The 24,527-nt window shown below is 38.4% G+C and overlaps 1 long non-coding RNA gene across 7 annotated transcripts in view; it reads right to left on the bottom strand.

Moving 5' to 3' along the window:
* The window catches only part of LOC104911065, a 279,979-nt gene that overhangs the window by 178,176 nt on the left and 77,276 nt on the right, over positions 1 to 24,527 (bottom strand). The window contains exon 1 of one of the 7 annotated variants that reach the window (XR_002115074.2): positions 12,755 to 13,068. The exons of 4 other annotated variants lie outside the window; for them this stretch is intronic. This is a non-coding gene — a long non-coding RNA (uncharacterized LOC104911065). Of the gene's footprint in view, positions 1 to 5,462; positions 5,764 to 12,754; positions 13,069 to 24,527 lie in introns of those variants that run through there. 2 more of the 7 variants (XR_004159867.1, XR_002115069.2) reach the window with 2 other exon arrangements.

Below are 24,527 nucleotides of genomic sequence, written 5' to 3'. Positions count from 1 at the left end.
CTCAAAAGTAAAAGACTAGGTTGAAGGTACAGTCTGAACAACTCGAAAGACAGTTGCTGCAGGCAGACTTATGAGTTAAGTATTCAATATCAGAATAACAGTTATTGCATCTATTGAGGGTACTAAGACATTCAGTAGTCAAAGGCTGAAAAGAAGAGAGGGTGAAGTAGGAAGGGCATGAGTATTCAATAGTTTCCGTTTCAGAAGAGATCCGTGGAAAGAAGAAAATAAACATTTTAGGCTTATTGTTTTAATATTAGCCTTAAATTCACCTTTTTTCACATTCGAGAGCAGTAGAGTACTTCTCTGAAGAATAGGAATCACACTTGACCATGCAAGAAATATTGAACACTGAATAAACTGATGAGAGTATTATCAGAGCATTCTTCTGCAATTAATTTCTGATGAATATCTCTGTACAAAAATTATATCTGGGATCTATCTCCAAAGGAGAAGAATGAAACAATCCCCAAGGCTGACTCAACACAGTGCAAAACTAGAAGGACTTCTAAGTGTGCATTTTAAAAGAAAACTCCCACAGTTTCAGTAGCTTAGCAGTAACTGAGATAAACAGATTCAGAAGTGCTGTGAACCCTTCTAACCTTCATACAGCACACTAACAGGAAGATAAACGAGATCACCGGAGTTCAGATTCCCAGCTGTGATCACTAGTTATCAACAATTTACAGACCAAAGGTATTCAGACTGATGAGGGCTTTCTCTACCACAAGCTCTGGTTTTTAGGATCTGGCTCACAGAGTTCAGTTAGGCTTGAATTGCATAAGCATTTGCAAATAGTGCTATTATTTACTGGCAGTTGTAAATAGTAGAAAGAGAAATTCAGGATTCAGAGGTTGAAAACCAGTGTCTCACAGACCTCCACATACCTTCTCCTGGATATAGAGTTTAAGGAGCAAAACAGTTCAGGGTCAAATGTTTCAGGTTGACCTCCATGGCAATGCCCCTTTTGAACACTTTTCCTTCTGCTTGCTACAAAGGTTAAAAGAGTAGGAAATGACCATTATTGTTTGACCTTGTGTCACAGAGACATTTTAAGGCTCAGATGTATAGTTATTTTTAGTTCATGCTATTATTTTGAAGCCAGGCTCGAGCAAACAAAATCAGCAAACTTGACAAAGAAAGACAATGCAAAATGGTGTCCAGCATTATCTTCCCCTTTAGCATGACAGGAATATTTGTCTTGATATCAAGAGTTAGTCCTATGCTTCCTCAAGGAATGTTGAATAACTTCCGCTCACGTTACACAAGCGCCTGTCCGTATATCACTTTCCTGTGGGGCCACTTGGCTGCAATGCATACAAAGGCTTTGTAATTCTCAGTTCTATTATTGTTTCCTAAGGACGCATCCTGCTTGAGAAACAGCAAAGGAAGGGAAACGGTATCCAGCATTATTTCCTAATTAAACTGTTTGCATCATTCAAAGTCAATGATGAGTTCCTTCCTTTTCTCTCCTTCCCTTCTTGTTTACTAAAATCAGGGGATACAAAAAGCAGGAGACAGACGCACCGAACAAGATGGTAATCTGTAGCACAAAAGGTAATGCAGGTTTTCTAGATTTTTACCCGCATTTGCAGATCAAACTCTCATTGTCACATACTACTGTAACCTCACTGAGGACAATATTTTGTGCAGATGCATTAGCTTCACTAAAAAAATGTAACTTCTGAGTTTTGTAACTAGAGATATTGGAAACCTATCTGTAGTGGCTGCAGCAGTTTAGAACAAGGCTTAGTTCTGGATCCAACCTTTTCCTATATTCAAAATTGCTTGTTTATATTCCTATCTGGTGCTAACAGAAATGAGACTGAGTCATGAAGCTCACATCCGGATCTGAATTTAGAAGTGAACTTCCCTAGACTTTGGGTATGGTTGATCCAGGGTCTAGATTTGGGCTCATCTCCAGTTAATAGGTCGGCCTTGCTGAACAATGGTTTCTTCTGGCTTTACAGTCTATGCATCTGAGAATTTGAGATTGCATAACTATCAAACACTCAATCAACATTAAGCTGCAGAATATTGACCCTGACTGGCCAGTCTTGAATGTAAGGACTAACACTCCCCATGTCACAAATGGTGACACTGAGAGACAAAGAAATGCAATAGTGATTTGGGGTTGCAGAGTAGCTCAGTGCCTCAAGGAAGAAGTCTGGGACTTCTGGCTTTGCATCCCAGCTTCTGACCACTGGATTAGGTTACTTCACCAAAAAAAAGCTGATGCAACAAGTAACTGCAAATTCAAACCCTTCAGTAAGAACTCCTAATCTCCTTGAGAGTTAAAGCAGAAACAAGTATGGCATATCAACTATTGACACAGGCTCTTCTCTCCCCCAAAGTATATTGATGCCTATTTTATCAATATTATTTACTCTGTAGTTGTAATAAGATAAAGACAATTATTTCAAATAAATACAAAAAATAACTTTGGGAGATAGAGGGTCAGGACATTATGTCTGTGAGGCAGAACTGTCCCAGCAGGAACTCTATGAATAACATACCAACAAGCAATAGTGAAGTTCTGCATACCGTCTGTTGTCTAGATGCTGCACTCAAGCAAACATGATGTCATCAATGAAAGTAGCATTTCAATACAGAAAAGAGCTATATGTTCACACACATCAGCAGGTAATCAGCTACCACTCTGGCAACTACAGTAAACATAGATAAATGGGATGAGTCAGATGGCGGCATTCAAATTTAACCAGGCTGACCACAATTTGGAGAGCATTCAGCCACCACTAATCCAGCTGTCAAATGGCCTTTCTGGGGGCCTACTTCTCCCTTCAGTCAGAATAGTTCTCTCGGCTTTGACAGAGTTGCTCTGAATTCACATTCACCTGAGTGCAGGATCATGCTTTTACCTTTGCAAGCATCATTCATAACCCACAACACTAAGAGGAGATTGCCTGAAGAATGGTTCAGAGTACTGAGCATCTCTCTGTGGAGAGAAGTTATATACAGCTTTTGCTGCATTTGTTCCTGTCTGAGTCCAAAATATCTTATTTCTACAGGTAGCCAGACTTTCACCTGCATGTTTTCCTTCTCACATATACCTTCTGAATTATAGTTCTTTATTATAATGAAATGAAGATCTCTTTTGGACAAATTTACTATTTTATGAAGCACTAGAAGGAATTTTATGAATAACTAGAAGGAAAGATACACATACGTGTACAGTCTTGCCTACACATAAAAGGAGATATCCAAAGTTTTGTTTTCATTTGGTTGTAGAAGAAAACTATTATGGTAACACTGTATATAGGGATCAATTATTTTTCCCCCTCAGAAAAGCCTAGGTAGTCCCTAGGTAGTAAAAAAAATACATCAGGTTGCTCTGCTACAATATAGAAAAGCAATAGACAAACCTTAGATTTGACCCTGCATTTGTCTGAATGAATACTGCAACCGTAAACCGTAACTTCTGCTCTACTGAATGGTGATGGGAAAACATAAGCGAAGGCCATGCCCATAAAGGAAGGTAAAATGGTTGCAAAAGAAATTCTGTAAGAAGTTATTTATTTAAGGAAGATGAGCACAACCAGTGTGTTAATGAAAAGACACAGATGAACAAATGGAGGTTAATAACCACAAACTCCCTTCCATTATGGAAAATATACGATTACCATTTTTGCAGTGGGGAAGAAGTTCTAGCAGACAGAAGTAAAAGCCTACTTTCCTTGCCATCTGAGACAGACAGAAAAGCAGTGAAAGGGCAGTATTAGAGCATCAACAAAGACTGCTGCAGCTGCAAGAAGTTAGAAAAAAAAATCTTCTCATCTAATAGCCTCAATCCTAGCAACAATTTCCAATTTCCTTTTCTTTCTTTCCCTCTAGTTGTCTTTACCACTTGCTGGTTGCTGGCAAAGTTAGTAGACATTTACAAAAATGAAGAAAAAAAACAACAACAACACAAAAACGAAAAACACACTTATCCCAAAGTCCTCAGTCTAATTTAGAGCCTGATCTGAAACTCATTGAAGTCAATGGAAAGACTCCCTGGAGGCAGGATGAGAAAGAGAACTAACCACACGTGACAGATGTTAGTCATGTTGCTTAACTCACTACTGGGAAAAACTCAGATACTACAGCAGAAAAGAGAGTATGAAATGTGATCTGGACTAGGAAGCAATACAATGGAAAAGATTCTCAATTTACACTCAGTGTTGGATGGGAGACTAAAGGGAGAGGAGGCCTCCCAAAAAATGTGGTGGGCTTTTGTAAAGAAAGAGATGCTGATTACTTCTCAGCTGAAGAATCTGCCAGTTTGAAAATATGTAAACTAGCTCAGCATAAGTACTATGTTGGAAGCTTTCTAAGAAAGAAAATCTGTTTATTAGAGTGAGTTATGAACATTAATCTTTCCACAGTCTTGGTCCAATGCCAGTGGTGTAAGAGATCTGTATCATTAAGGTGCAATGTACTGATGAGACCTAAAACAATGATCTTTCTGATTAGTAAAGGTCTAAGGACATTTTGGCAAAGAAAGACTTGTTAAGAGCACAATATAATTCACTTAACTACATTCTATGCTTTCTTGTGCGTACCTCAAGCATCATATACCAACTTCTACACAATAGAAAGCCACCACATTGCTAACAAAGGCAAAAGCATTTCAGTAATGGCTCACTACACATATGTGCTAGCTCAGTGCTGAAAAATATTCTTTTAAATATCTGAACACTTTAATTTCCCAAAGACTAAAACTATGTCATCTATTTCATTGCTGAAATAATAGCACCACTGAAACGATCCATTATCATTAAATTAATACAGCATTAGAAAACTGATATGGTATCATGACAGTCTGGGAGAAAAGTGCAACTCTGAAATCCCACAAGGGTATATCAAGAAAGCTGTCTTAAGCAGTCCTATATCAAACGAAGTACATTCTGCTGACAGGTATCTAAACTGGCAACAACAGTATTCAAAAAGAAGCTAACAAACAGAAGAAAATTCACATGAATTAAGGAAAAACAATGTGGATTAGCAGAGGAAGCACAGGGATCAGCCAAAATCCAGGCAGCTGAGACAAGTTGGTATGCAGCAATAACCAGCTGCTTACATGACAACTGAAAGAACTCAAGAGCAAAGGCCTTGCTAGCAAAGGCCGCTAAGCCAGTTTTGTCAGCTCAGCCCTTGCCCATCACTGACGCAGCTACAGTGTCTGTCGGACTGAGCTCTGTGCTAGCTTAGGCATCACCAACCACCAGTTCAACGTGCTGCCCAGTATAGCAGACTTCCAGTCAGGGAAATGTCCTTACTGACCAAGAAGACCACAGCCAGACGTCTAGGTTAAAGCCTCAGGTCTCTGCTACGGGCTGGCTCACAGGCCTAACTCCAACTGCTTTCCTCTGGTGCCTTAAAGCAGCAACATTATGAGAGACCAAAGCACTTTTATAGCCATTTCAGATGTGCACTAGAAAGCGTACAGATCCTGATATTACCTTTTGAGCAGCTAGGACGGGTTAGAGATACTTGAGCAGCAGGATTTAAACCAGGAACATTGAAGCCATGGCCTGCAGGCTGCTCCCTGCCTGGACAGGGCATCCACCACCTGTCTGGGCAGCCTGTGCCAGTGCCACACCACCCTGACTGTAGGAGACTTTTTCCTTACACCCACAACCAAAATCTCCTGCCTTTTGGTCTGAAACAAGTTCCTACATATATGCGGCCCAAGACAACTTCTATCCACTAAATAGGGCCCAGGCAAGCCAAAAAGTTGGACACTAATCATTTAAACTGAAAGGACTGCTACAGGAAACAGCTGATTCTGGTAATTGAAAAGTGTATTTTTAGTGCAACTCTGCTTTAAACTTTGTGAACTAACTGATCTTGATTAACCTGTTTAGCTATGGTTTTTTTTGCTACAGCATGTAACTTTTAACTCAGGGGACTTAAATCATGTTTTTAATGTCTCATGTTTTTTATTTTGCAACCATTTAAGTTGCACATCATATTAGTTTTCACCTTCAGTTTGTCCATGTTTCAAAAGAACGATGTTATATTTCACAGGAATAAAGTCACATATGGTATTTAGAGTTTTATGTGAAGGCTAATTAAGTTAATTAAAAAAAGGCTATTCCTTTCTGTGGATTTTCATTATGTCTTTTACACCTGATAAAAGATTTTGAGAGTCCTTGATTTTCTGCTCCTCTCTTTGCAGGCTTCATCAGGTCACTTGAATGTTCTTTTACACTAATCTGTCTCAGGCACATGTAAAGGAATGCATTTTGAAGGTTTTACCTAATTGATAAAATAATATTCAACAATAGATTCAAATACAAGAAGTGACAGTGCAAATAAGATACTGAGAAAAACAGCAAAAATGTTACTAGAAATGTTACAACCATTAAAAGTCTAATGTGCCAAAACACCAGCATTTCAAGGCAACCGGAATGATAACTAGTCCTCAGAATTATAAGTTTATGTATTCACTATATGTACTTCCATGAAAGTTAATGGTGAGTGAATTGGCAGAAATAAAGTATGTTACAACCAAAGAGAGGTCCACCAAATGGACACAAGCAAAGGCTTTTTTAATTAAAAAATTAAAAAAAAAAAGAAGTTCATGAAAGTTCGGTATTTTCATTTTTGGTATATTTCATTGTATCCTGTTTGTTCTGGGTTCCCTCTAGAAGGAGCAGTGCCAAGACACTACGAGAAAGGCTGCTCTTGTTCTATTTGCAGCCCAGCTAGAAGCAGGAAGTACTATAAATCTAGCAAGAAAGTCTGTTCTGCCAGCAGGGCTGATTCTGAAGTTAACCCAAGTTGTGTCATAGCCTTCAACAAGGATCTAGTCAGGCTGAATCATCACATTTATAGAAATGAGCTTATTGAAAGAGCTTCAGAATGCTTTGGAGAAAGATCAGGGAAGTATCTGGGTGCTGGGACACTCCTTCAGGCTGAACATGTGTCCTCAGATCAGATTCTCTGTGTAAAGAACAGGGACATGCTCAGTACCAATGAAACTAAATCTAATTTCTGATCACTCTGAAGGAGTCAGAGGCAAAGTACCAGGAACTTCAGGGAAAAATAACAGAAGTGGAGTACAGTTTGACTCAGGTCTGAATCTTCCTTCCTGGAAAATATTTTTGAGATAAATCTGGGGGTTCTCTTGCCTTTTTTTTTTTATTTAATTTTATTAAATCTATCTGGATTTAGAGATCAGTTTTGCATTATGTGAGATTGGTAACCTACATTAATATATGTTTTGAACCTTGCAGAGTTGTAGAATTGCTCTACATTCTGTAGCTTGTTTTATATATGTTGGCCCACCAGGGATTAAATTGAAGAGCAATCAAGTCCTTAGTGGTGGAAGAAAGTTTTGTTTCCAGAAATGTATGCTCATTTTGGACAATCATGTCTGCTTCTCACAGATTTGTTTTTATTACACGTATTAACTGTAGTCTCTTTGCCTTGCTATGTGTATGCATGTTTGGAAGCATATTCTCAGTCACTGCAATGAAAATTTCCTGTATGTTAACACCTGAGGAATAATTCAAGTATCATTTACACCCTTTTGAGTTCAGATTATACATGAATGAAAGAAAATCAATGTAGAAAATCAATGCAGCTTTTGGCTGAAAATGAACATGAGTTCAGAGTGGCAGGATCTCAGCGTAGAAATAAGCAGCAAATTGTTTCTCTGCCCTTGAAAACATCACCAAAACCCTATTAGGGAAAAACTCTAGAAACCTTTCTATATGTACATATATTCAGAAAATAACAATCCTTTCCACCTCCACTTCCAAATAATAACAGAAAATAGAGAAATAATCATATAACAAATGACACATGGTTGGATGTCATCCAAACTATAAAAGATTCAGGCTCAAGCAGCTACTGCCCTAGTAAATTTCTTCCTGACTCTCCCCCTTTCTCAGAAATATAAAAGCCATTCCACTGTTGCAAGATTTCTTCTGCATAAAACATCAGAACTGATGCATTTCCAAATCTCAATCAAAAAGCACTGCATTTAGTGTTGTTACATCATAGTATTTCTGGTCAGATATAATCACAAGGAATTTCAGTGTATAATCTAGACTCATTTACACTACCTTGAGGTAAATTAGTGGAAGATCTCAGTCCATAAACAGTTACCGATATTCACTGACAATTATATTTGTAGAAAGCTGAGCAACCTACGTCCTTCCTAAGCTATAGCTATGTTATAAACTATATAGGACCAGGGCACAGGTTCAAGGCCAGTCTATGGTCATTCACACCGTTGTTAGCCTACTTACAAAAATAGTTTTGCCTCTTGCAAATTAGTGTTCCCTCAGATTTACTTAAGTGAGATCTGAACTATAGCAAAGATCACCAGTTGTTCCCCCTAGGCCACATGGCCAAGGCACCTGGGCTTCTGTTGAGTGGAAAGGAGTGAGTTTAGCTACACAGACACAAGTCATGCCATGTTCTTTGACTCTACGCTAAAGAATGGAGACATTAGGCTGTGAATGTAACCCTCATATAGCCTAAATTGAGTATATAAAGACATGTTTCACTATTTCTCCACAATTTTCTTGTCTCTTCTCTCATACATGTTTATGGAACTTCTGGAATGACTCTGGAAGAACCCAGCTTGAAGATCATTAGAAGTAGCCCATTTTCATACTGAAAAATGAATTACAAGGTATTTTAGTGTAAATGGTGAGAACAGTGAATATTTTCAGAGCTTTTAGATTCAGCTTTGGATGCAATGCATTGTCTTTCCCTAATATTTTATATCCAAGACTCCAAAGCATTTTTAAACACTGCAACCAGAGAACACCTCTGTGACAAGGTTCAGAGAATGTCATTATTCCCATTTTACAAAGACAAAACTTGGATCACAACTAGTGCAATGCTTTTCCAAGACTTTTTAGCACATAAGCAACATTGCTGAAAACAGGATGCGTGAGTCACAAATCCTAGACTCCTGTTTAACTGAGTAATGGAAGGAGATACTTACTGAACTTTGTATAACAGTAGGTTGGTGCCACAGAAGGACACGTACTTTCAAAAGTTACCTGAGTTAGGGATGACTGGAACTGGCACATCCATGCAGCACATCGCAGCACCAAACTGGAGAGTCAGCCCTGCTCTGATTGTGTGATACAGCTGCAGCAGCACACCTGGGTCATAAACTCAACCTCTCAACACTAGGCAGCAGGGGGCTGAAAAGTTTGATACTTCAGCACACAAGGTCACCAGGCCAAAGTCTTTATATGGATTTAGCCCTCAAAACAGGATTTAATAGCATGCAGTAAATAAGGCCTTGGGCCACACATGGAACAATGAAGATGAAACAAACTACTGAATGGTTGCTCATTAAGAGTGCTCTGAACATCCTGTGCAGAGAGGTAGAGGGCTCTGCGGAAAAAATAGTATGTGATCAGATAATTAAAAAATGAATCATAATGAATTACACAGGCAACCTTAATTAGGGCATTTCCTAGCTTTTCTATGTTTTATTTTATGGCAGCAAAACATTTTTTCAATGTCATTTTTGTGTGCACAGCACAGAGCTAAGTTAAGACAGTTATGCACTTACAGGCCATGGCAATATTTCTGCAGCAAAATTAACTCCACATTAGGTTTGCCTTAGACGTCTTTAGAAGTCATTTGGTTCTTTTCTCATCCACATCAGTTTTGCATAGCTTAAACCCTGCTGCCTTTAAAAACAATTGCTTTGATTACTCAAGAGCAAGAGCAGATTCAAAGCCTGTGTCTTTAAGAACTGTTAGAAGGAAAAGACAGAACAGCAGAAATACTAGTTGTACAACTCCACTCTTGCAGCTACATCAGCTTATAACCGTACCAGATTCCAGCGCATCCGTGGGAAAGTATTTATTTTACCTGTAGGTATAATTGCAAGCAATAAAAACAGTTCAAGCCTTGCCAGAAAGGGTGTGAATTTCTAAAAAGAAGGAAAAACTCTGAATTCCAATACCTGAGCAAACAAGTTAGTATAAAAGAAAAAAAGTAAATGAAACAGCATTGCCAAAACAATGAGGTTATGTTTTGCCAACAGCTGGATTGCACTTTCCCTTATAAATGCTGCAAAAAAAGATTCTGATTTCTGAGCGCAGTTTCTACTGAATCCAATCATCTTGTTTATCTAGCTCAAAGGATGTGCACAAAGAAAAATGCTTAGGAGCAGGAGCTTATAAAACCAAAATACCCCCCTTCTCTTTTCTCTTGGAAGCTACTTCACCAATTTGGCAATAAGGAAAACCTACCAACATCTTGTCAGCTTAAAAATATTGATTCCCTGAAACCAGCTGCAGGGAGGAGGTAGGAACAGAAAATGAGGCTCCTCAAAACCAGCTTCAGTTGAGAACATATTCCGCAATCTTTCAGTCTACTTTGCCAGGTAAAAGCTATAGTTTGTTGTCTGACATCAGGGACAGAAGTGCTGGAAGTGCTGCTTGTCTTACAGCCAGCTTGTGACAACTGAGTTTGATTGCAATCTTACCTTGTCATTCTCAGGTTGTCATGTCATGTAAAGTTTCACAAAATGAATGAGGAATTCAACTCATTTGGCTTGTCACCTGAATTTACATGAATACGTTTAAAGAAAAATCTAGCCAGACAAAGATTGGCAAGTTCTTGCATTTCCTTGTGCACCACAAAACTAGCCTTCCTGACAATTCTCATTTCCAACCCTGAGTGAAACCAGAACACGCATGAAAAGAAAACAAGGTGGGAGAACAAAGTTAATCAACTTCAGCAGCCATTCCAGAAACCCATTTTATAGAATAGCTTAGGACATGAGTGGTTTCAACTAAGCATGTTTGGCATCATCTTGAATTTAAGGGAACTAGAATATCTAACAGTTTTACTAATTTTCACCTGCCAAGTGTTCAGCCTACAACCTTCTAGAGATACCTTCTTGATCAGGTCTGTACACCTCTATATTCACTTCTGCTTTCCTCTAGCTTCTCAGCTGCTTCCCATGAAGTTAGCTTCTGGTTCTCAGTATCATACAACACTCTAAATCTCTTCTGTCACTTGATGCAATCTAGTCCACAGCTATTTCTCAGCTCTACTTAGAAGGCTTTTTAGACTGGAACTAGACTAGTACTGGAAATCCTAGAGATACTGACTCTCTCTTCTGCTGTGTCTCTGCAGTCTTGCATATGCACCTGCTTCTTTCTGCTGTGCACCTAGACAAATGCTAGGTTTCTCTTTTGTGCCAGTTAGCTACTTAAATAAGAAGGCAGAAATGCTGTTTTAGCCCAGAAGGCAATGGTGAAACTTGTAATGGCAGCAACAATAAAGTCTGGCCAGAACACTCCTTTCATGAGAATTGGCAGAGCTGGCCATATTTGAAAGTTATCATGCAGCAGCCGCTCTACAAAGTTATTCATATAAGAAAAACAGCTGAACCTTAAAAATGAAATCCATTTGTACTTGGCAACACTGTTTTTCTGATTGTTTTCTAATGGCAAAAACTAAACAAGATGGCTGCTACAGTGCAAAGGAGACAACTGGAACTGAAGGCCAAAACAAAAAACCTATAGAGAACATAACAATAAAGACAATTTCCATGCAAACTGCAACTTTTGAATTTCAGTCCTTTCAGCTGTCTATCTGCTTAAAAGCTTTTTATTCAGCAAACAATTTACTTTGTAACAAACCTAGTCTTAGAAAATTTCTGCCCCAAACATGCTTCTTTCACAGAATAAGAAATTAGTTGATGACTTAATAGTAACACTTACTAGTAAGCATTACAATAAGGAAGTATTTTATGTACTTACACTCCAGAAAAGACAGACATGTCAGACTTGCACTGTTCTTGTTGCTCACACATCACAGATCAAAATTTTGCTTGTAAGATTCCCAAATGGCAGTAGGCTAAAGAAACCCAGAACTAACAACTAAAACCGGTGGTTAGTATTTGTGATAAAAACAACTAAGTCAAAGTTATCTTAGAAACTGAGACCTATGCACCCACAGAGGAAGTCTGAGAGATGTACAGGCACGAGTAGCAGACCAGTGCGTGAGTAATTACCACTACAGAAAGTCCATGATTCTTTCCAGCGTATTTGGTAATGTACTGCCATAAAAAAATCAAGTAGAAGCAAAGGTGATGGAGCCATTTTCAAAATACTACTTCAAGGTAGAGGGAATGAGAACGTCATCTGAATTTTTGTTTCAAAAGTCCTGTTCCAGTCATTTAATTAATTGTGCATATATGACTAGCAAGATGATCTGGAAGAAGTCTGGAAATATCAGCACTAAATTTGCAGTTTGGAAGACCAACCAAGTAAGAAAATACATCAAGATCTCAGATGCTGAGGGTTAAAACATGTTGGCAAAAGCTTAACTATGACAAAAAGGTATGTAAGGACTACAGGATAGCCATCTGGTCCAGCATCCTGTCTTCAACAATGGCCATAGGCAGACCATATGTGTAAGTTAAGAACAGGGACAAATATATATGATACTTTGAGTACTTTTCCAATCTGTAATTATTTTAAGCTCAAATATTTCCTGATCCTGGTGCGGTCACTGAAGAACCTTCAACAGAACTGTGTTTTCCAGGTATTTGCCCTACCTTGCCTTTCTCCTCTTAAAGCCATGGAAACTTTTTTCATTCAAAGCATTTACTACTCATAGAAATCCACATTTGTTTGTTTTGAACATGATTACTGCTAACTTGATGGACCCTAGTCCCTGTACTGTAAGAGCTAGTCACCAATAACCAACCACAGATACCACTTATAATTTGTAGACTTCTGTCAGATCCTACCTTATTCATTTATCCTCTGAACTGAAGAATTCCAGGCAGTTCTGTTGCTTCTTACTCAGAACTTTGATCGTTCCTGCTGTATTTTTCTGGGTCTTTTATATTTATTTATATTTTCTTCTTCTTTCACACATGGTATTCAAGTTTTGGATGAAATACAGATTTGCAGAATGAGGTAGTGGCAACTCATCAGCACTCCAGGGCAACAGCCCACACTGTTTGTTTGGGACAAGAAGGGAGAAGGAACTATTGAAACTATAGAAGAAAAAGAAGAGTACAATTCTCTGTAATACTGGCCATAAAATTATCTTCTCATGCTGTAACAATCTGAATCTCTGACCAGCAACAGCCTGAATGTTAACAGACAATATTATAAAACACATTTTGAAACTTCATTGAACAAAACCAATCAGATCATTGATGCTGTTGATCCTTTCAAAAGTTTAATCTATCCGCAGCAGACACATTACATAACCTACAAAAGAGGCCATTTATCTACTGACATTCTGCAATGACACTGCTCACACTTTTCTCTTGCCTAGAAACTTGAGAAACTAGCTGGAAGGACAATAAGAGAACAGCTATACCCACTGCGTTTATCTTTATAAACAAATATGGTTATCTGGGATTCAAGTCAAGTCACATATGTTTATGCATAGTCTTAACATCATAACATGCAAAAACATCTAATTTTTGGATTTTCCATTGACCTTCCTCACTTCTTGACTACAAATTTGCCTTTTGCTTGAGACTTTTGGGATTCAGGTACCATGGCCTGACATACCAACAGCAAGCACAAAGATCTTGGCAACCAGATTTAAGAAAGCCAAAGGCTTTTTATGCACATGAAAGCATCCCCCTAAAGAGCCCGTTTTCCTATAAGCTTTCTGCAGAATGGTTGCCTATAATTATTTTTCTCATCTTTCAGTGCATTTACATTACAGGGCTGCAACAATTGGCACATATGAACAGCAGATTGTCTGTGTTTTTGATTAGTGTGGCAGCAACATATCCTTTGTTTTTCAATCCTGGGCTAAATGAAACATCTTCCTCAGAGACAAATTTCCACAATGATTAATCATGAAACTTCCCATATGGGTACTGATATCCCACATGCTTTAAATGAGGCTGGGTGGGAAAACCTCTGCTCCACTCATTTCTCAACCCAGCAAACTGCTGGAAAGTACCCACAGGTTCATTCCCCTATGATTATAACCTCACTGCAGAATTGGTTGAGACTAGGTTAACTGTAGAAGCTTTTGCTGGTATAGTACTAATCATTCAGTGGTGTGATTTTTGAATTTAGATGTTTCCATTCTGACAAAAACCTGAAATGTGTTTATACTTGCACAGAACCACTTTTGTTGAAGTACTTTTCACTTTTGGACGTGATGTAAGCAACTCTATTTGAAGTGCTTTTTGATGGTAGAAGTTGCACTTTGATTATAAGAGCTCAATATAAGACAGCAAGCTCTGGCTGTGCTGTGTGTGTGTGAACCCATTTAGAATTCTGTGAAGTCCTGCAGTGTTAAATCTGTCTGTGACACAACCAAGCCACATTTGCTTTTATATCTCGCGTGCATATTTTCACCGTACACTCTAAAGGGCTAATCTTCAGCATAGTCAAAACGTTCCATAATGCAACATATTGGGCACAATACACTAGCCAAAAACAGCTCTAAAAGAAATAGCCACAACTTGATTGACGTAATAGAGGTCTATTTGCTTATACTATTGCTGGCTTCGCTGTCTCCACTTATTTAACTTCAACTTAGTAAGTGCATTAAGAGTCCAATATCCATTTTCTAAATGGAAAGAGAAGCAATCTGTTTCTATCTGCACCCGTAAATTAAAACACCAGAAATACAACACAGTATTTCCCTGGTTTATAACTGTAACTCAGAAAAAGATATGGGTTTGGTTTTGACTCACTTTTTATTTATCCCACACATATTTACATATTTAAATATTTACATATTTAAATCAATTATTGATAACAAACTGCTTAATCAGTCAGTAACTTTCACAACATTTCTTCCCTTTTCTGACCTACTGCAATGGTTTTATTATTGTTCCCCAGTGGGGCCTCACAGCATATGATAAAGCCATCAGGTTTTAAGCTTCAGCAGACATAGTCAGGTATCTTTACAAGGCCCCTTAGATAAAGCCAGCTCCAGGGATAGCTTCTTTTGCTATTCTCTGCCTTTCAGGAAAAGTGTTAATGAACCAAGGTCTTTTGGGCACTCAGATGCAAATATGTCTAAAAGGGATCCATGTCTCAAGGACTCACCAAATCTATGGATAAATAGCTTATGCTGTGAAGGCATTGGCTCTTGTTGGGACATTTCAGTCATGACTCCCTTAACCACAAAATTTACTGGTAGTAAGAAACAGAAATTTAAAAGACTATTTTTTCTCTGTCATGGTGCACTGCCTCTCCAAAAAGGTCCATTAGATGGGGAAATTGACAGCTGAGATGATTTCAATTAAAACTTTGAAGATCTGCCCCTGCAGTTGTTCATCTATGAAGATGACAAAAGTCTCCTGACAGAACATAACAGCACTACTACAGAACATCATAGGACACATTAAAACCTGTAATGAACTTCTCAGAAATGGATGACAGCAAGTGGATAATGGGGATAAAATTTCTCAGATGAACACCATTGGTTTTGAATGGAGATTTTTGCAAACAGAAACAGTAATTTCTGCATATTCAATTTTCATATGAAGATAAAAATACAGCAGGTACAAAATGACCCACCAAAATTTTGCGACACTGATGAAGACATTCAATTTTACCTTTCATAGCCTTTATAAACACTAGCTTTTTCTATTTATTTTTTTTTAATACGATCAGATTTCTGCCTAGTTTGTGGGCTAGATATTAAGTGATATGAATGTAATTCAAGAGACACTCTTCTGACATCACTGGAAGGCTTCTCAGTTCATTATGTTAACCAAGGGGATTATAAAGCATCATCTAGGGTATTTGGTGGCTTGATAGATTTTCTCAACAAAAGCAACAGCCAAAGCTCCACCTAAGCTAGGTCTAAGAATAGTTCAGTGGACCACATTCCTTTGTGCAACTTTCTTCATTGGTCCTGAGCTAATGGTGCTTAATTACGAATAAATCCTATTCAGACAGACAAGAAAATATGAAAATTTAATTAAACCTAACAATCTAAGACTTAGTGCTACTCTGCCATAAGTCAGTGCACTGCAGATGCTGAGACAAATTTATCGCTTTCCCTTTGCCCATGTTTGAACAACTGCCTCCAGCCCTCCTGGTGGATTCCAGCTCTGCACATCAAGTTTCTCTCTAGTTGTGCAAAGGTGACAGCTTCTGGCAGACAAAGCTCCACCTAATACACAAAACAAAATCACCAAGCACTGTAGTCTGAACACTGCTTTCACCTAGAAAGCAAGCCTTTTATCTTAAATTTTTTGCTCTGTTTCTTTCTACTACTTACAGACTGTCTGAAGAAGTTAAAACCTGTGTAGATCATTAAGTGAACAATTTTTCTGTATTACTGCATTTTCTGAGATATCTGAAGAGTCTCCCAAAATAGCCACTTTCTCATTTTTGGATTTTCCGAATTACAGTGGAAAACACAAGATAATTTTGACAGAGAAGCTAACATCTTGAAACTGAAACTTAGTAAGTATTGAAAGAAAATTCCTAGTGTGGTGATCAATTAGATCCCCATCTGCAACTACTGTTAGGTTGTCTGACACAGATTTTTTTGTTAGGGCATACTGAACTATGGTATGATTGCTGCTCCTTTTGCAATCCGAATCCTGACTCACCTGTACTCTGAGGGCATTAGATACCTAACGTAGATCTGCAAAGGGCGAAGTACTGAAAGACACCTACAGATCAGAAGGGATCATAATAAACCTTCATCTTGATCTACTACATACAGAAAGCTGTGGAACATAACCCACTAATTTTTGGACTAGAAATGATTGTTTTTCCCTCCTAAGAAAATCTTATACAGCCACATGCCAACAAAAACAATCATATTATTTTTTTTTATGCTACTGATCATCTAACAGAAGGCAGCTTTGCATGTTCCTACCAGCCAAAACTCAGTAAACTTTATTTCTTTCAAAAACAACAACTTAACTCTGATGGTTTTGGAGTACTGGGCCTAAGGAGAGATATGCAATTACTAGTAGCACCACACCAATTGAGAGCAGGGCAGTGGATTTGGCAGCCACTGGGGAACTATGATTTTCCATGCCACCAGAACAGACAAGACCACCAAAGAAGTGGAGATAAACATGGTAGGAAGCTAAGGACTGCGTTGGAAAGTAGGACTGAGCTTTGTGTCTAATTGTGCCATATAAGATGTTGTTTAGGAATAACAAGACACAGTTATGCACAGAAAGTACACATTTCAAAGGTTGCAAACAGAGTCTAAACTCTTTCATCTACTGGGAAAGAAGACACCAAAATTCAGTCAACGCACAGAGATATACCATAGATTGCAATAAACTAAGCACAAATTTAGATATAACACTAGCTTTAGATCTCATTGTGAGATATATGGTTTTATGCAACCTTACATTTTCAGTTGCCTACTTTTTGATGTGTTCTTTTGTTGAACTGTCACTGTAACATGCACTATAAAATATGCTTCAGCCCAATTTTGGGTAGGAGGAGGCTTTCTTATTCCCCAACCTTCCTTGTTCTCCAGTTTTTCTCTGCCATTCTTGTATTTACTCTGATGTCCCTTGCGATATCTACTAGAATTAAAATAGATTTCAACAAAAATCTTACCTATGCTGAATTAAATATATTCCATCTTCCAACAGCATAAATTTAAAAGTAGGGCTGACAGCTCAGTCAAGCAACTGAGCTTTGTCAAACAAGCTCAGTCCTTCTGACAGAATAACACTAGCCTGCTCACAAACACCTTAAATCAGCTTAATCTACTGCAAGTCTTACAATAGAAGAAAAGCCCGGACTTTGAGTTTTGTAACTGTAGCAAATAGTAAGGACGAGCTTCAGAATAACTTCATTTTGTCCAGATAATTACATATGGTCCTCTTCACAGCAAGTCCAACCTTATTCTGGAAAACTGTAGTCTGCTGGCTGCAATTTAAAGGAAAACTGACCACTACTCTCTAGGAGCATCACACATCAATTTACTGGAAAGACAGAAACAGTGTCAATGACACCATTTTGAATACCACTGTCTCTTGCCTTTGGTGTACAACTAAAATCAGAAAAAAACAGAGAGACCAAAGAAAAAGAGGCTGTTAATGTACTGGATTTTATAATTTTTTCATTATCCGCATCTAAGGTTCTGTTTTCAAAAATCTATTCCAAGCAGAACAGAGGGCTTTATTGTAGATCAGGGATGTCCATACATGGAATGCTCTTCCGGTTCTTTAAGTTCACTCTCCTATTCTTAATGTAGTTTGTGAGACTTGTCAGGTCCCTTAACACACAGTACCTTCCTAAATGAAAATAAAGCAATCACCCGAAACCACCACTCAGACCCACCTGGCTTCACTCCTGAATTCCTGGAAGATATTTTCATGTTGCACTCAGCAATTATAACTAGTTTCCTGACTAGTGTAACATCTTGCACACACGCAAAAGGTAATTTCGAGGAGAGCAGTGGAAGCTAATGGCCTACACCCTCACAGACAACAGGGAAATCCCATATCCCCTTCAGAGACTGTATCTATCTTCTGTGAAAATCTGCAAGGATGGCAAAACCTTTCTGAGACATCCTTACAGCATATAGTATTTACAGAGTCTTCATTAATTTTATCTCAGAGTTACTAGATTAACAAATCGCTCAGGTGGTCAGCACAGATTAAACGTATTAAAAACAGGTATGGTTTGGGAGAAGGATGCATAAAAGAGATTGCTATCCTGGGGAATTTCTGGTTGAAGGAAGACAAAGAACAGCACTAAGAACTGGAAACACTAAATTAATGTAAGAATTCAGTTAAACCAAAGAAATATTAAATATGTCATCCTGGGAAAGACATCATGCACAAACAGGAGGACATCAGCTTCGGAAAACCTCACAATTTACACTGCTTGAACATCTGCCATCTCGAAGTAATTTGACAGCAAACGCTACTTATCTATCCTCTGGCAGGTAGTTAGCACACCGTTGTTTCTGACCCTCATTGGTGTGTCTAAAAGTAAATGGGCATTACTCTTGATCTCACAAATCATATTTTTATTTTTTTCCATAAGAATCATCCTAAAAATAATAGGAATAGCGAGAACAAACATCAACAAATGTAAGGTAGGGAAAGGATTTACTGCTCGTGTCATTAATCCTTTTACTAATAAACCATAACTGCAAATTCAGTTACTCTTAATAGCAAAATTAGGTTCTTACCTGTTACTTTTTGCCATTCACATGACCTTTAGTCATTTGGAACTGGAATTGACTTGTGTGGGTGTAGTCTGGTATGAGAATTGAAGGCTCTCATAATTCTCAAACACACCTACATTGATGTAAGAGCTGCTTAGTGTTTCAATGGAAAAAAGAAAAGATAAGTAAATCTTGATAATGTAAATAGTGTTCAAGCTCTAGAGATCATTTCCTGAATAAGTGGAGCAAACAAGGCTTTGGGTAGGAGGGAAGACTTAAAACAGATTTCTTATCAGTATTTCATAAAACAAGAGAAAAATATGGGCAGATTGATGAAATTTCTAATTGAATATGAACTGGAGATTCTGTCCTGATAGATATATTGATGAGCTGATCCATTCCGTAATGATTTGTGATAGTCTTTGGAGCTGATTACTAAAACAATCAAATAGTTCTTGCTCAAGATTTGAAGAAAACTGGTTGATGGTATTGTTATCCCATGTATCCCATTGATATTCTTTTCCTGAACATTCTCAAAAGTCTTTATATTTCTGCTCACCTTCAATACTACAGAGTTTTTCATTTATCAACAGGTTGGTTTGATTAGTTTAAGCTTTTCTTTGTGAGGCTTGCTTGGTATCAAATGTAAGAACACGTTCATTCTGCTGATGAGGAACAAGCCTCCCAGGCAAATCGGAGTTAGCACCCAATTTCTGCAGCATTCCTTCACCCAAATAATTTCCCCAATACAAGGGATAGTCTAATGTGTCTCTAATCCAGGCTCAGAACAGCTTTTATGTACATTTGTTATACGGTGCATCCCAGAGACAACAGTGTGAAGGACTTTCTTCTGATGCACAGTACAATGCAGCAAACATTACTAATTATCCCTGTATAAGAAGAGCTTTTCCCTACAAACTTTTGAGGTTTTCAATAAAATTTGGAGGAGAAAAAAGTTGGTCTAAAACCACAGCTTCTGTTTTCTTCCTGCTCCTGAATAATAAGCTTTGGATCCTTACCCATACAGAAACTTAAAGCTGTTTGAAAACAAAAATAATATTTTTACTCTTCCTTCAAGCGCAAGTGCGCAATAAAAGATGTAGTGAGTTTTCGGAGATCAGAGATGATGATGACAGTCTTCACCTGAGCTGCCATCTATTCAGCAGTTGGTAGAGAGATTCAGCTCCCTTCTCCCTGAAGGGCTTGAACCCACACTTCCCACTTAAATGCCCTTAGATAGATGAACTACTTTCATATAATTAGGATAGCATAAATCAGAATATTACTGAGAGGTTCAAGCTCCTGATCTGAATTTCAAAAATCACACCATCCTCTCAACTAATCATTCTTTCCCATGGCACTTCTGTAGTCTGTCCATCTGGGAGCAGCAGGTGAGGAACTTTCCAAACCTGAAGCCACAGAACAGAAAGGCATCCAAATTAACTCTTTCTTTTACCAGATAGTTTCTTACTTCTGTGTTTCATTTTGAATGTTCCACAGGTGTGAACATTTGTGTGAAGTCCTGAGAGAAGTGCTTTACTGGCAGTGGGCAAGTCAGCCTGACACTGTTACCAGAGGATCAGAGGAAGAATCAAATTATGATTCAAGATACGAGCATATGAGTAAGTTATCCCAAGGGTGTGAATTTATTTACAGGTTGGCTCCTTAGCAGCAAGGTAACACCCAGACCCGTGCAGTCACAGCTGTGGATGCCCCTGTGCAGTGCTGCATTAGGGGAGCAGTTGCCCGCTGGGCCTCTCAGCACTCAGTTTGCACACTGGGCAGAGGCCAGGCCCACCAGCAAGGTTTACAAACACAACCTTCTTCTTGATGAGATCTCATTCTCCTAACAAATTGACTTGTTTTCATTCAGCTAGTCCTCCAGCCTTGAAAAGAGCTCTTAGAACAAAGCAGGTTAGGTCAAAGTAAAGAGAACAAATCATCGTTTAGACATGAAAGTAACTTGGCCAGCTAAATTTCATTTTCAAGACTTTGTTAGTTGGCAACTGAAACAGGCTGAAGGAACTTTTCAGTCTGAAAAAGCAACTAGCGTTGCCAGCAAGGAGAAGCATGCACTGTACCTCACACTACATTACTTACATGCTAGTGAACCCATATTTCCTTTATAGTCAATGGGGAGAGGCAGCTTTTCCCCAGGTTCATGTCAAAGCACTTCACTTCATGAAATAGTTGAAAGATCACCTCTTCTCATCCATGTTTTTGAAAACCGTACTTTCTAAAATTATTATTCTAATTTTAAACCTAAACGTCTTAAAAATGCACAGCAAATCACCCTAACCTTCCTCATGCACAAGCAAAATGCCCCGTTTTTATTTATGTTTAGCTTATCCTCTTTAATGAGCATCCTCTTTACCATCTGACCATCCAGTAACAAACCTGTGGAGCAAAGCATTCAAGCCTTTGTACTTGGCCAGTACAAAGAGTTCAACTCTCCTTAACCTTGAGGTGGAATCTGTCAAAAGAAGCAAACACCAGTTATCAGCAGCAATTAGGTATTTCTGGAATGCAGCCCTATTTTTCCATTTAACATATTAATTCCAAGGAGCAATATATTTTCTATAGAGCAGATGAAAAAGTACGTAATCTGTATGAAATGAGAAATGTGTTTACAAGTCAACGTTAGCTACAACTCCTGCTATAGACTCTGGGTCTGGATGAAAGAATCTTAATAGAAAAGAGAGTACACAGAAGTTTACTCTCAGAGACTTGGGTTTAGATTGCTGCTTCAAAACAAGGAAAAACAAATGTGATCATCGCCATCCTATTCAGCACGAGTTATTTATCATCACCGATCCATCAAAAATTTCGTGCAGCAGCCAGCACTCGTCTGGCAGGGACAGACTCAGTCTAGAGTAACTGGAGGCTCGCCTGTCGGCAAGAGAGGCACATATACCGCCTGTCTGTTGCACAAGTATGGCTTATTTTTCAGTGTATCAATATTACTGATGGTATTTACACAACTGAGTGTATAAAAGAAACTATTATAAGTTGACATTGTTAAAATTGAGTCGGCTGGAAAACTGATTTTTTTTTTTCTATTAGAGAAAATAAGAGTACTTTTTTTCCCTCAGAACAAAACGCTGACATTTCAGATGCTGCAGAGCTACTCCTGCTGGGCAGCATGCCAGCAGAATCCCTTCGCGTGGGCTCTGGGAGAGGACTTCACCCTGGCCTGGGGAGATGGTGCAAGACATTGGGAATCACCTTGTCAGGATGACACCTCCTCAGGAGTCTCGCCCCAGGAGACAAGACACAGAAGAACTTTTAACTCCTGCAGCCCTACAGCGGCTGAATGCAGGGAGTGCAACACTTCCTTTTTTCAGAACTCTCAACAAAATTATAAGCATGTTTCCGTTTGAAAGAATCCCTTTTTACAAAGCTTGACAAAAGAAATAATTCCAACAAAAGTAAATAAATAAAATGCTGCTTGGTTTAATTTCTTGCACTTCTAACATCACCACATGGAAACAAAAAGAACTGGTAACTACTTGGCAGCGCAGTGCCATTTCAGCCCTGCCACTGGTGCTGCAAAATCAATAGGAGAAATACTTTTAGAAACCAATGACTAAATTCTTTCCTGAGATTTTTTCCTTGGCCTTATCTTAAAAAGGGTAACGTATGACTGGCAAAGCTAAGAAAAGAATTCTTGTTATTGTCCTCAGGCTAGGCACAGTTCTGGCAGCTACAAAACAAATTTTGCCAAACCATAAACTTCAGTAACTATAAGCAACAGACATCATCTCCACTGAACACCACAGTGTTGCTTTGCAAGTTAGTTACTGAGCAGGCATTTTCAGTTAATTTCTCAGTAGACTTGCTATTTCTGGTGGTTCAGACTTAGAAGAAGTGAAAGGGAGTTCAGATATACCAAAGCAGGAAAAAACAATCTGACTTCATCTGCTGTGACTGCTGTTTTGTCAAATGTATATAGCCAAAGAGCTGTAGAAAAGCTGGAAATTACTGTTTTCACCTTCTTTGCTTGGATAACTATCAAACATTTTTTATTTTTAGCATCAAAGTAGCTGAAAGGGTATTGTTAGAAAGAATGGGCTCTCTCCCTTGGCTCATGCAATAAACTTCAGGGAGGGGGCTTAACTTCAGAGACTGTTCTGAAAAAAGAGTTTTTTCATTCCAAATGCAGCTCAGCAAACTTGAAGTGTTTCTTCTGTTCCACAAAGCTTGAGGTCCTATTTAATTGTATAGCATGTTTATATACATGTATGATTCGATTCCTGTAGATGTAATCAGAGGAGAACAGTGATAGTATCTTCTAGGAACATAATGACTGCTCTGAGTCAGACCAGAGTAGCCCCATATCCTGTCCCCAAGAGTTGCTACTGGATGAAGCTCAGCCAAAGAGCATAAAAACTACGGCATGTAGAAAGAACTTTTTCCCCCCTGCTTTTCTCTCTTAATTTCTGGAAATAAACAACGCAGGAACTTACTGAATCAGATGCCTCTTCAGATTACTGTGCTCAACAGCTATCTCATGCCGTTTTATGACTGATAAGCAAGGCTTTAATTGCTGCTTACTTCTTGTTCCCTGTGGTCTTCTTGGTCCTGCTTTCCTTACCACCTCTCTGGCTTGTTTCTTGAATCATGTATTGGGTATCTGATGCAATAAAATAACATACCTCAGAGATATCAATCTTCGATGAGCAGATCAACAGCGCAATTGTTAAAAAGTTATTTGCAGAAGCCATTACAAGTGATTTATTAATTTGTAACACTGACTAGAAATTACAAATGCACACACTTCTTAAGGCACTGAATGAGGAAACAAGAGATTGAGTCCAGGGCCTCAAAATTAGGAACCAAAACTAAGCCATTTAGTTTCCACATGTGCACTTCACATAAGCTAACAGAATTTTGTTCTCAAAATAAATTGTGGGGCCTGATAGCAGTGGAATATAATGACTCAGGCTGCTTTGTCCTGAAGTCACGGGATGACCGAGCAGCCTACCTCTAATACTCCCAGCACTGCCAATGCCTGTGGACAGCCTTATTCATAACCAGTTATGGAACTTGTCTGCCTTTTTATTTATTTTTTTAACAGCAAGATATGCTAAGGTATTCGGTATGCTCAACTCTTGAGCTTCCATCAGTCCTCCAACTAAAAGAAGGAAAGTGATAGTCCCTACTGTCAGACGTTTCACTGTTCTACATTTTTCTGTCTACAACTAGTCTCATAAAACAAAAAATATAACCCATCTTCAGGCGAGTTTCATAAACGACAAAGAACAGACAATCTTACAAGCTGAAGTCTCAGTAATACTGAACATTGCTAACCTTCAGAAGATACAAGCATTAATAAATCTCAGTTGCTGAAAATGAGCCCTGATAAAAGTGATGATTCTTGCAGATATTCTCAAAAGAGAAATTTAGCTCTTTTTTTTTTTTTTTTT

Source organism: Meleagris gallopavo, chromosome 5 (assembly GCF_000146605.3).
Source record: "Meleagris gallopavo isolate NT-WF06-2002-E0010 breed Aviagen turkey brand Nicholas breeding stock chromosome 5, Turkey_5.1, whole genome shotgun sequence".
Lineage (NCBI taxonomy): Eukaryota > Metazoa > Chordata > Aves > Galliformes > Phasianidae > Meleagris > Meleagris gallopavo.
Note: the sequence above shows the minus strand (reverse complement) of the source record. Positions and strands in the feature narration are given on the sequence as shown.